This window comes from Arachis hypogaea, chromosome 14 (genome assembly GCF_003086295.3).
Source record: "Arachis hypogaea cultivar Tifrunner chromosome 14, arahy.Tifrunner.gnm2.J5K5, whole genome shotgun sequence".
NCBI lineage: Eukaryota > Viridiplantae > Streptophyta > Magnoliopsida > Fabales > Fabaceae > Arachis > Arachis hypogaea.
Genome location: NC_092049.1, coordinates 49,708,750 through 49,721,278, shown reverse-complemented (window position 1 = coordinate 49,721,278; position 12,529 = coordinate 49,708,750). Strand labels below are relative to the sequence as shown.

The 12,529-nt window shown below is 41.2% G+C and overlaps 1 non-coding gene across 1 annotated transcript; it reads left to right on the top strand.

Moving 5' to 3' along the window:
* Positions 1 to 12,152: 12,152 nt before the first annotated feature.
* On the top strand, positions 12,153 to 12,259 carry LOC112745168 (small nucleolar RNA R71). The gene has a single exon (XR_003173110.1). It is a non-coding gene; the product is annotated as a small nucleolar RNA R71 (small nucleolar RNA).
* Positions 12,260 to 12,529: the final 270 nt, after the last annotated feature.

Sequence of the window (12,529 nt, the reverse complement as noted above, 5' to 3'; positions counted from 1 at the left end):
AGATAATGAATCTCTTTATGATGCCTGGGAGAGATACAGAGAGATGCTAAGAAAATGCCCCTCTGAAATGTTTTCAGAATGGGTGCAGTTAGATATCTTCTATTATGGGCTTACAGAGAAAGCTCAAATTTCTCTAGATCACTCAGCTGGTAGGTCTATACACAAGAGAAAGACAATTGAAGAGGCTCAAGAGCTTATTGATACAGTTGCCAGAAATCAGCATCTGTACCTAAATAGTGAATCTTCCATGAAAGAAGAGGCTAAAACAGTAACTGCTGAACTCAGTCCTGCAGAACAAATTACTGAATTCAATCAGCAATTAGACTTTCTAACAAAACAGCTGGCCGAATTCAAGGAGATACTACAAGACACAAGAATGACCAATATAAATATGGAGGTACAGTTGAAGCAAACAGAACAACAGTTATCAAAACAAATAACAGAAGAGTGCCAAGCAGTTCAATTAAGAAATGGGAAAACATTAAATACCTCACTTCAAGGCAGCAAGAAGCCATGAAAAGAACAAAATGCTATCCAAAATCCCTCTGAGGACAGTAAGAGCCTAGAGAGGAATAACTCTGGTGTTCAAACGCCAGAAACAGGCAAGGATTTGGCGTCAAACGCCCAATAGAAGCTCAGTTCTGGCGTTCAAACGCCAGGAACAAGTAAGGAGTTGGCGTCCAACGCCACTCCAGCTTCTAACCCTGGCATTCAAATGCCAGGGAGGGATCAGACACACACAAGTGCTGATAACAACCCCTCTAAAAAGGCTTCTCCAACCACCTCTGTAGGAAATAAACCTGCAGCAACTAAGGTTGAGGAATATAAAGCCAAGATACCTAATCCTCAGAAACTCCGCCAAGAGGAGCAGGATAAGCAATTTGCTCGCTTTGCAGATTATCTTAGGACTCTTGAAATAAAGATTCTATTTGCAGAGAAACTTGAGCAAATACTTTCTTATGCCAAGTTTATGAAGGAGATCTTGAGTTATAAGAAGGATTGGAAAGAAACTGAAAGAGTTCTCCTCACTGAAGAATGCAGTGCAGTCATTCTGAAAAGCTTTCCAGAAAAGCTTAAAGATCCCGGGAGCTTTCTGATACCATGCATATTAGAGGGTAATTGCACCAAGACAGCTTTATGTGATCTTGGGGCAAGCATCAACTTAATACCTGCATCCACTATCAGAAAACTTGGTTTAACTGAAGAAGTTAAACCAACCCGGATATATCTCCAACTTGCTGATGGCTCCATTAAATACCCATCAAGCGTGATTGAGGACATGATTGTCAGGGTTGGGCCATTCGCCTTTCCCAATGACTTTGTAGTGCTGGAAATGGAGGAGCACAAGAGTGCTACTCTCATTCTAGGAAGACCTTTCCTAGCAACTGGACGAACTCTCATTGATGTCCAAAAGGGGGAAGTAACCTTGAGAGTCAATAAAGATGAGTTTAAGTTGAATGCTGTCAAAGCCATGCAGCATCCAGACACACCAAAAGACTGCATGAAAGTTGATCTCATTGACTCTTTGGTAGAGGAGGTCAACATGGCTGAGAGTCTCGAATCAGAGCTGGAAGACATCTTTAAAGATGTTCAGCCTTATCTGGAGGGTTCAAAGGAATTGAAAGAGCCTCTGAGACTTCCTCAGGAAGAGGAGAAACCTCCTAAACCCGAGCTCAAGCCATTACCACCATCCCTAAAATATGCATTTCTAGGAGAAGGTGACACTTTTCCAGTGATCATAAGCTCTGCTTTAAACCCACTGGTAGAGGAAGCACTAATTCAAGTGCTAAGGACACATAAGACAGCTCTTGGGTGGTCCATAAGTGACCTTAAGGGCATAAGCCCAGCTAGATGCATGCACAAAATCCTATTGGAGGATGATGCTAAGCCAGTGGTTCAACCACAGAGGCGGCTAAATCCAGCCATGAAGGAAGTGGTGCAGAAAGAGGTCACCAAATTACTGGAGGCTGGGATTATTTACCCTATTTCTGATAGCTGGTGCCAGGGCATTTTGGCCAGTTTCACTGACCTTTTCATTACTGTTTTAGGGTAGTTTCATGCATTTTCTTAGGAAATAAGCAAGTTTTGGGTAGAATTTAACTTACATCTTGATTTAAGCATACATTGAGCACTTTACATGATTTCATGAGAATTTTGAATGAATTAGATGACAAATTGGATGATGCATATCTCATGATGTGGATTAGAACTTTGATGCACTTTATTGCTTGATTTCAGGACAAAGGAAGCAAGAAAGAGCCACATTAGCAGCCACGTTAGTCTAACTAATGTGACCACCAACGTGGAATGGGAGCTAGCTTGCAACGTTAATGAGAAAAGTAATCGCCAATAACGTCCTCGAAAGCCATCATAGCGCACGTTAAGAGTCACGTTAACTAAGTTAACGTGAACTCTAACGTGGAAGAAAGAAATAAGGCCAACGTTAGTGACACTCACCTTTGTCACTAACGTTGGCCAACTTACAATGAGCCACGTTAGTTGCCACGTTAACTTAGTTAACGTGGAAGCTAACGTGGAGAAAGAAAGTGATCGCCAACGTTAGTGACACTTACCTTTGTCACTAACGTTGGGATGTACCACCACAAGTCACTATGAGCAACGTTAGCTCCCACGTTAACTTAGTTAACGTGGAAGCTGATGCACGGAAAACTTGTCTCGTAACAAATTTCCCTTCGGCAAGTGTACCGAATTTGTCGTCAAGTAAAAACTCACAATAGAGTGAAGTCGAATCCCACAGGGATTGATAGATCAAGCAACTTTAATTAGATGAATGTTCTAGTTGAGCGAATCAGAATTTGAGTTGAGAATTGCAGAAAATTAAATGGCGGGAAAGTAAATAACAGAAAAGTAACTGCTAGAAATAAAAAGCTGAATGTAAATGACGGAAAGTAAATTGCAGAATCTTAAATGGGAATGGGGTAATTGCTCATAAAAGTAAATGACAGAAATTAAAGAGAATGGGTAAGATCAGAAATGGGGAGTTCATTGGGCTCAGGAGATGTTGCATTCTCCGGATCAATTTCATTTTCATCTCTTCCTCAATCAATGCACTCATTGATCTCCTTGGCAATCTTAAGTGATCTAATTACAATTCCTTGTAATTCAATCTCTCAAATCTTGATCAATAGCCAATTCCTTGGTCAATTGCTCATGAGAAGAGATGAAGTATGGTCACTGATTATACCACATGCATTTCCCAAATCAAGTGTTGAGAGGATTATAGTCACATATCCATCCAAACCCAATTTGGTCCAGCATGAGAAAGCATTTCTAGCATGATCTCTTCATTCCTCTTTCAAGGTTCAGAAGAGATCCAAGTTTGAATAGCTTCTTTTTCAAGATAACTACCCAATTGGATGAGGATCGAAAGCTTTCAAGTAAAATCAAGAGAAAAGATAGAAGAAGAATAATGAAAACTAGTATTGATCCATCAAATTACAACAGAGCTCCCTAACCCAATGAAAGGGGTTTAGTTGCTCATAGCTCTGGAAAATGAAAACAAAGATGGAGAATACATGATGAAACTAAAAGTGCAGAGAAAGTAAAATACAGAGAGTAGTTCTATGCCAAGAGGCTCCCTATAATTTCCAAAACTCTCAATTTAATTCAAAGCTACTCCTATATATACTACTCTTCTGTTCTTCTAGTTGGCTCTTCAAGTCTTGGGTATGGGCCTTTGGATCTTGAGTTTGAAGCAGTTCTCTTCTTCATTGGGCTTGGCTTTACTTGCAGAGAGAAAGTGTGAAGTGGGCAGAGACTTTAGCTCAGGATGATAGTGGTGTTAACGTGCAGTGAAAATATGAGTTCGAAAACGTTAATGACAATCTCCTTTTTCACTAACGTTCCTCTCCCAAGTAAGAGCCACGTTATCTTCAACGTTAGTGGCACAAATGTTGCCACTAACGTTGCCTCTTTGTCCTTCGCACACGTTATTGGGACTTGCCTTTCCCAATAATGTTGAGAAGTCTCCCCCTTCCCTACGTTAGAGTCCACGTTAACTTAGTTAACGTGGCTCTTTTAACATAGGCTTGCCAACCTTCGAGAACGTTAGTGACACTTACCATTGTCACTAACGTTCCAATGTGCCCCTATTTCTCACGTTAGAGTCCACGTTAACTAGGTTAACATGGCTTCTAACGTGGCCATGCTAGCCATCTCCAACGTTAGCGACAAAGTTGAGTGTCACTAACGTTGGCTCATCATTCCCTTATCCACGTTAGCTTCCACGTTAACTAAGTTAACGTGGGAGTTAACGTGGCTCATAGTGGCTTGTGTGGGCTCATTCCAACGTTAGTGACAATGTTGGGTGTCACTAACGTTGGCGATCACCTCCCTTCTTCACGTTAACTTCCACGTTAACTAACTCTAAGTTAACGTGGGAGTTAACGTGGCTTATTGGGGCTTGTGTGGGTTCCTTCCAACGTTAGTGACAATGTTTGGTGTCAATAACGTTGTCGACCACCTTGTTTCTTCACGTTAGCTTCCACGTTAACTAGGTTAATGTGGGAGTTAACGTGGCTAATTGTGACTTGGCCAACGTTAGTGATAAAGTTGAATGTCACTAACGTTGGCTTCCCCTTTACTTCTTAACGTTAGAGGCCAAATTAACTAAGTTAACATGGCAACTAACATGGCCACTTATGAGCTTGGTCCAACGTTAGTGATAATGTTAAGTGTCACTAACGTTGGCTCCATTTCCTTTCTTCCACGTTAGAGTTCACGTTAACTTAGTTAACGTGACTCTTAACGTGGGCAATGATGGCTTCGAGAGCGTTATTGGCAATTACTTTTCTCATTAACTTTGCAAGTTACTCCCATTCCACGTTAGTGTTAACGTTAGTGTAACTAACGTAGCCACTAATGTGGTTCTTCTTTGCTTCCTTTGTCCTGAAACCAAGCAATAAAGTGCATCAAAGTTCTAGTCCAAGTCATGGAAAATGCAACATCCAATTTGTCATTAAATTCATGCAAAATCCTCATGAAATCATGTAAAGTGAACAATGTATGCCTGAATCAAGATGTAAGTGAATATCTACCCAAAACTACCTTATTTCCTAAGGAAATGCATGAAACTACCCTAAAAACAGTAAAGAAAAGGTCAGTGAAACTGGCCAAAATGCCCTGGCATCACAACACCAAACTTAAAGCTTGCTTGTCCCTAAGTAAGTACTGGAACAAGAGAATGATGAATGGAATGCCAAGAGAAATGGGTCATTCTTGTGGAAGTCATGTCCCTGGTTTTATGGTGGTTTCATGCATAGCAACTTAGGTTCATTCCTGGCTTTCAGACCTTTATCATGTCCTAGAATACTCACTGTGATTGCATCCCATGAGACTTTTATTCATTGATCCTTTTGTTGTCATTTCAGGGCTTATTTTGTTCTTAAGCTAAGTGCTCTGTAAGGGGGCAACTCTTTAAAATAAGCTTTCAGCCAACACTCCCGAACCAGTTGGTTCAAGGTGCTAGGTGTTGAAGCACCCCTAAGGATTTACTTGCTCAAGTCTCTCCCCCATACATACACACCACAGGCATATAGTTTATTTATTTTCTTTTCTTGAGACCTTGGTGTCCGGCACCTCTTTGGATTACTAAATGCTCTGTATTGAGGGTTACTCTTGATAGTGGACTTTCAGCTGATAATCCCGAGTTAGTTAACCCAAGTTACCAAGTGATAAGGCACCCCTAAGAGCTTATTCATCCAAGTAGATCCCTCACACAGGAGCACCACAGATACATGCCTCAAGATTAAAACCATTGGTGCCTAGCCTTATTGCTTACTCTTTTTCTTTTATTTTTCAACCTTTATCATTCTTTCCCTTTTTCTTATTAGGATCTTCTTATTTAGCTAGTCTCATGGGGTGTGTCTCAAGCATAGTATTCATGACAGATAGTTGTCCTCCCACCTTGTGGTTGAACTAACTTAGCTAACTCATGACTTTACCATAAACTCATGAACTTACTCCATAGTATGAACACTCATTCTCTTTTCATTTGATTTAAAGGGACAAACATACAAGTAAGCAAAGTAAGGATGCAGTGACATAAAGACTAGCACACATAGACCTCTTCAACACAAAAACTTAAAAGACAGCATTTAAAAAGGTTCAAACTATTATGGAAGCATGTTCTATTTTATGCAAGATCTTCCTTATTCAAAGCATAGAAAAAGATGGACCAAAGAAGGAACTCCACCACCTTTTACTCTTGTGGATGCCCATGATTTCCTCCTTGTTTGTCTTCTTTGTGTCCTCTTGCATTACCTCGCATCCGTGCCAATCTTGCTTGCCTCCAATCCTCAAGTGCCTTCCTCATTGATTTATGACTCTCTTCCACCTTTTGTCTTTCTTCTCGTGCTAATTCATCCCTCATTTCTTCATACCTTGTGATTCCTGGATGCAATATAGGCAGCTGTCCTACCAAGTAACCGAGCCTGGCTTGAGTATTTATATGATGCCCAGTCTCGCTCAGGTAAACTCCTTCTGCGAATGCCCTTTGCTCGTCCAATAGCTCTGCCTGTTCTATTTGTCTTCGATGCATCTCATGTATATGTGCACCTTGATGTGCTTGCATGTTGATTAGCCTCTGGATAGATTCTTGTTGCTCATTTTGCCTTTGTTCCATCCTGTGGAATGTTTCACTCCATTGTTGTCCTTGACTCAGTTGCTGATCCATCATTTGCTTTTACCACTCCCCTTGTTGAGTCATCCATCTTGAGAGTGACTCCTCTTGCTGTCCCATCATCTGTAGTTGAAGCTCTCTCTGTGCTCCTTGGCTTTTCAAATATTGTCGAGATAGCCCATCAATGGCTTCCTGCAATTCGTGCATATCCAAGGTGGCTGGTTCTTGCCCCTCTAAGACTTGTCCTTCCACTACTTGAGGGGCTGGCCTCTTCCTTTGCTTCCGTTGAGGTAGGGGGGATGCGGTAGCATGCATTCGTCGAACAGTTATTGGAATAACCTCTTTTATCCACACGGGGTCTTCATCTTCAAACACCACCCCTGCTTTCTTGCACAGTCGGTAAATAGTGCTGGGGTAACCTAACGTTCCTCTTGAGTTGCTTTTCTCTGCCATTTTTCTAATGCCTTATGCTATGAGTTCATGAACCTTGATCTCTCCTCCTTTGAGTATACAGTGTACCAGTGTGGCTCTCTTGAGATTCACCTCCGAGTTGTTCGCTGTTGGGAGGATGGACCTCCTTACAATTTCGAACCACCCCTTTGCTTCCGGGGTGAGATCTGCTCTCTTGATGAACCTTGGTCTCCTATCTGCATATCTTTCCCAGTCAGCTCCTGGTACACATATGTCTTGCACAATCTGGTCATGATTAGGGTTGTTGTCCATTCTTGAATGATAACTCTCTTCTTCAAATGGTATGGACCACAGTTTTAATGCCCTCATGACACTCATGGGACCAAAATCCACAATCTTTCCTCTCACAAAGCTTGTATATGACTCATCTGCCTTATCATATTGGACCGCATTTGCATAAAACTCTCTTATAAGATTTGTATTCACCTTAATGACCGGATCAGTGAGGAGCTCCCATCTTCTCTTTTCTACATTCTTTGTGATTTCGGGACACTCAGTTTTCCTAACTTGAAATCCCAGCTCATAAATGATCTCCTTATCCACTATCCACCCGTATTGCAATGCATGGTGCAAGCTTCTAAATCTCTTTTCATCATACGGGTGTTGCTCCATAGGTTCCTTTCCCTTCCTTCTTTTAGAGCTCAAAGATGCCATGAATGAGGGTTAATGTGTGAAGTTGGCAATGGTGTGGAGACTTTTGGTTGTTTAGGGTTGAGTGCAATGAAGGGAGTGAAGGGGAATCCGAAATGGAGAGGTGTGAAGAGTGGGGTACGGAACAAGGATCACTTATATAGAGAGGTTGTGAGTGAATGGAGGGTGTGGATTGATGGAGTGGTTGTTTGATGGACGGTTGGGGTTGTGCATGGAGAAAGGACAAGGATCATCACTTTATGATGGAGATTGCTCGGTCTTCAAGGGTCCCATTCTTTTCAATGTTGCATGGCAACATTTTCCAATGCCTTCCCTTTTTAGAACAAGTGTGTAGTTTCTCCTCATGAAGTGGCCGAACCTTTCTCATTTAATTATCCAATCAATCTCCTTCAATGCTCCTCTCCTTTTCCCTATAAAGATCAAATAAGAAAAGTAAGAATTAATATCATAAAAAAAATCAATTTAAATTTTCCTGCTAGAATAATAAAGGGAAGAAAAGATTAGATTGTTTATTCATGAACTCCAACTAACTAACTAACTGTGTATCCTTATATGCACATTGGTGGAACCATGGGATGACACCAAACTTAGTTTCGAGCATTGTGATGAAAAGGTTGTTGTTCAAAGCACCAAGACTAGCATGCTCTGGGTTGCATTCATGCTTTCTTGGCATGCTTTGAACACCAAACTTGTTCTTCACTATATACTGCATAATAAGGATTTCACCAAGTGTTTGTCAAGTTTGGGTTGGAGTTCATAAATATTGACTTATTCACTATTTTCTAAAAGCATATAAAACATGGGTTGCTGATGAGAGAACTTTTGCGTGGTCTAGAAATTTGCGGATAAATCCTCGTTGCAAGTATAGCTTCTAAACCTTCAAAAGTCCTTTCATACAAACGTTTTGGTTGTCACAAGTAACAAACCCCTTTTTAAATTGATAACCGAGTATTAAACCTCGGGTCGTCTTCTCAAGGAATTGCAGGGAAGTATGTTCTTATTATTGGTTATGAGTTTGTAAATTGGGGTTTAGGAAGTAAGGTGGGAATATGTTATATGACAAGTAAAATAAAATAATAATAATAAAAATAAAATAAAATCTCTTGGCAAGGTATGAGAACCGGAAGTCCTATCCTTATCAATTGCGATGAGAATTGGGTTTTAATCCCACTTTGTTAACCTCTAACTATGAAGGTAAATCAAGTGGATTAATTAGCTTAATCCTCAGGTCCTAGACAATTCCTATGGAAAGACTAGAGTTATTGGAGCAACTCCCAATTTCAACCACTGCTTTATTTGACAGCTCAAGCGTTACCAATAAATCAACCAATGCCAAAAGGGAAAAATCTAAATTATTTAAATAAAGGAAAGTAATCATAGATCTGAAAATACCTCAAATTAGCACTAATAAAGATATCAAATGTAACATGGAAGAGTTCATAAATTAAATTAGAAAAATAAATAAAAGGAACATTGAACCTGTGATCGCAAAAGATGAAATAATCATGAAATAAAAAGAGTCCTAATTCTAAATCCTAAGAGAGAGGAGAGAACCTCTCTCTCTAAAACTACATCTAAAACATGAAAAGTGAATTATGAGAGCCTCCTATGAATGGATGCAATCCCCCACTTTATAGCCTCTAATCTGTGTTTTCTGGGCCGCGAACTGGGTCGAAAACAGCCCGGAAATCGCTGGAGAAGAATTCAAACACGCTGATTTCCATCACTGCGACGCGGCCGCATGGATTATGCGGTCGTGTCGCCTAGCGTCAGGGAAACTATAGCATATTATATATCAAATCGAATCCCCGAACATTAGCTTTCCAATGCAACTGGAACCGCGTCATTTGGACCTCTGTAGCTAAAGTTATAGCCGTTTGAGTGTGAAGAGGTCAGGCTGGACAGCTTAGCAATTTCTCCAACTTCTTGTATTCCTTCCACTTTTGCATGCTTCCTTTCCATCCTCCAAGCCATTCCTGCCTTATAATATCTGAAAACACTTAACACACATATCAAGGCATCTAATGGTAATAAGAGAGGATTAATAATAAGCAAATATAAGATCAAAGAAGCATGTTTTCAATTAAAACACATAATTAGGATGGCAAATGTAAAACCATGCAAATAGTGTGAATAAGTGGGTAAAGAGTTGATAAAATCCACTCAATTAAGCACAAGATAAACCATAAAATAGTGGTTTATCAGTTGCCTCCCATAAAGCGCTTCTTTAGCGTCACTAGCTTGACGTTTTGCCTTCATCAGGGAGGTTGATATGCTTGAAGTCTTCTCCTCTGGCAGTGGACTTATATCCATTGGTTGTATCAATGATCTCTACATGTTCCAAGGAGAGAACTCTGTTGATAGTGAAGACCTTAGGTAACTGAGATGGTACAGTGGGGAGATTAGGGGGGATATCTGGGAAGTAAGCTGAGATCACTTTATCCCTTGGAGAGAAGTCTTCCGTAGGGATCTTCTTGTTCCTCCACCTCTTTGGTACCTTCTTCTTTGTTCCCTTTGATGTTGCCTTACTCTTTGTGACCTCTTCTTCTAAGGGAATTTTGTTGTTGTCTTCACATGTCTCTGGTGGTTTAGGTTCCTCCAAATTTTCCTTGAGCTGTGACAATTGCTTATTTCCTTGTTCATCAACCAAGGGCTTTCCCAGGTGGGCTAGTTGTGCTTCAGTGCTTGCTTCCTCTTTCAGCTTCTCATTATGATCTTTGCTTGGTTCTTTGTTCTCTTGGTCTGCTTCTTGTGAGAGTTTGAAGACATTAAAGCTGAGTCGTTCATCATGGATCCTCGATATTAGCTCCCCTCGCTCCACATCTATGAGTGCTCTGGCTGTAGCTAGGAATGGTCTTTCCAATATGATTGGGTGAGTGTGACTCTCTTCCATGTCCAAGATGACAAAGTCTGTGGGAAGAAAGTACTTCCTAACCTTTACCAACACATTTTTCACCACTCCTATTGCTTGTTTTTGAGTTTTGTCTGCCAGCCTGATGACTACATCTGTGGGCATTATCTCATTGATCTTCAGCCTCTTCACCAGGGATAAGGGCATTAAGTTGATGCTTGCTCCCAAATCGCAGAGTGCTTTATCAAACATTGTTTCTCCTATGGCACAGGGGACATGAAAACTCCCTGGATCTTTTCTTTTTGTAGGCAACTGTGGTTGAATGAGGGCACTGCACTCCTTGTTCATCACTATAGTTTGGCCTCCCTTGAGTGAGCTTTTCCTGGGAAGCAGCTCCTTCATATACTTGATGTATGCAGGCATTTGTTGAATAGTCTTGATGAATGGTATGTTGACATGCAGAGATGCAAACAAATCTAGAAACCTTGAGTATATTCTCTTCTCCACAGCACCATTGAACAGTTGGAGAAAAGGTGCATAGAGTCTCAACAGCTCCTGTTGTGAGATTTCTAGTTCTTGATGATCTTTTTCCTTCTTCTCTACTGAGGTATCTTCAGGTTGTTCTGACAGCTTGCTTGGCTTGTCCTCAGTCTCCTTATCACTTATAGTGACCATCTTGCAATCTTCCCATCTTACTTTCTTTGTTTTACCTCTCGGATTCTTCTCTGTGTCACTTGGAAATCCATCTGTGGGTTTGGGAATTTGCTCAGAGAGATACCCCACCTGAGATTCCAACCTCTTGATTGTGTCTCCCTGGTTCTTGAAACTGGCTCGCACTTCCTCCTTGAACACCTTGTTGTCTTGAATCTCCTTGCCTATGCCTTCAAGTAGATTCTCAATCTTTGAGAGTCTGTCATCCAATGATTGTAGATTGGGATCAGAGGTGGAAGGATGAGGTAAGTTATTTTGGTTTTGATATGAATGTGGAGAGGTGTTGTTATGGGGTATTGATATGGTCTAGATGTGAAATGTTGGTGGGCTGCATTGTTGGGATTTGGCCGTATTTGATCAAGGCTTTGGTCTTGTTGATTTTCCCACCCAAAGTTTGGGTGATTCCTCCATCCAGGGTTGTAGGTCTTGGAGTATGGATCATGGTTCTGCCTAGGTGAATTCCCAATGTAGTTGGCTAGCTCCTGACTACCCTCTGCTTCTTCATTCATTCCTTCTTGGGTTGTTGATGAAGTGGCAATTGCTGCTACTTGGTTCCTCTCCATCTTCTTGGTGAGGTCAACCAGCTGCTGGGTAATGAGCTTGTTTTGGGCCAGCAGAGCATCTACATTGTTTAGCTTCATTACTCCTCTCGTGTTCTCTCTTTCGGAAGCATAGAAGTAGTCATTCTCTACTACAGTTTCAATGACATCTATGGCCTCCTCAATGGTCTTCTTCTTGTTCAAAGATCCTCCGGATGAATGGTCTACGGCCTTCTTTGACTCATAAGAGAGCCCTTCATAGAAAATGTGCAGCTGCACCCATTCATTGAACATATCTGGTGGGCACCTCCTTGTTAGGTCTTTAAACCTCTCCCATGCTTCATACAGAGTCTCACCATCTTGTTGCTTGAAAGTTTGGACCTCAGCTCTCAGCCTATTGATTCGTTGAGGGGGGTAAAATCTTGCTAAGAATTTGTTCACCACATCTTCCCAAGTTGTCAAGCTCTCCTTCGAGAAAGACTCCAGCCACTTGGCTGCCTTATCCTTGAGTGAGAATGGAAATAAGAGCAGTCTATAGGCGTCAGGATGAACACCATTAGACTTCAGTGTGTCACATATTCTCAGGAAGGTGGTTAGATGTTGATTGGGGTCTTCTTGGACACTTCCTCCGAACGAACAGTTGTTCTGAACAAGGGTGATGAGCTG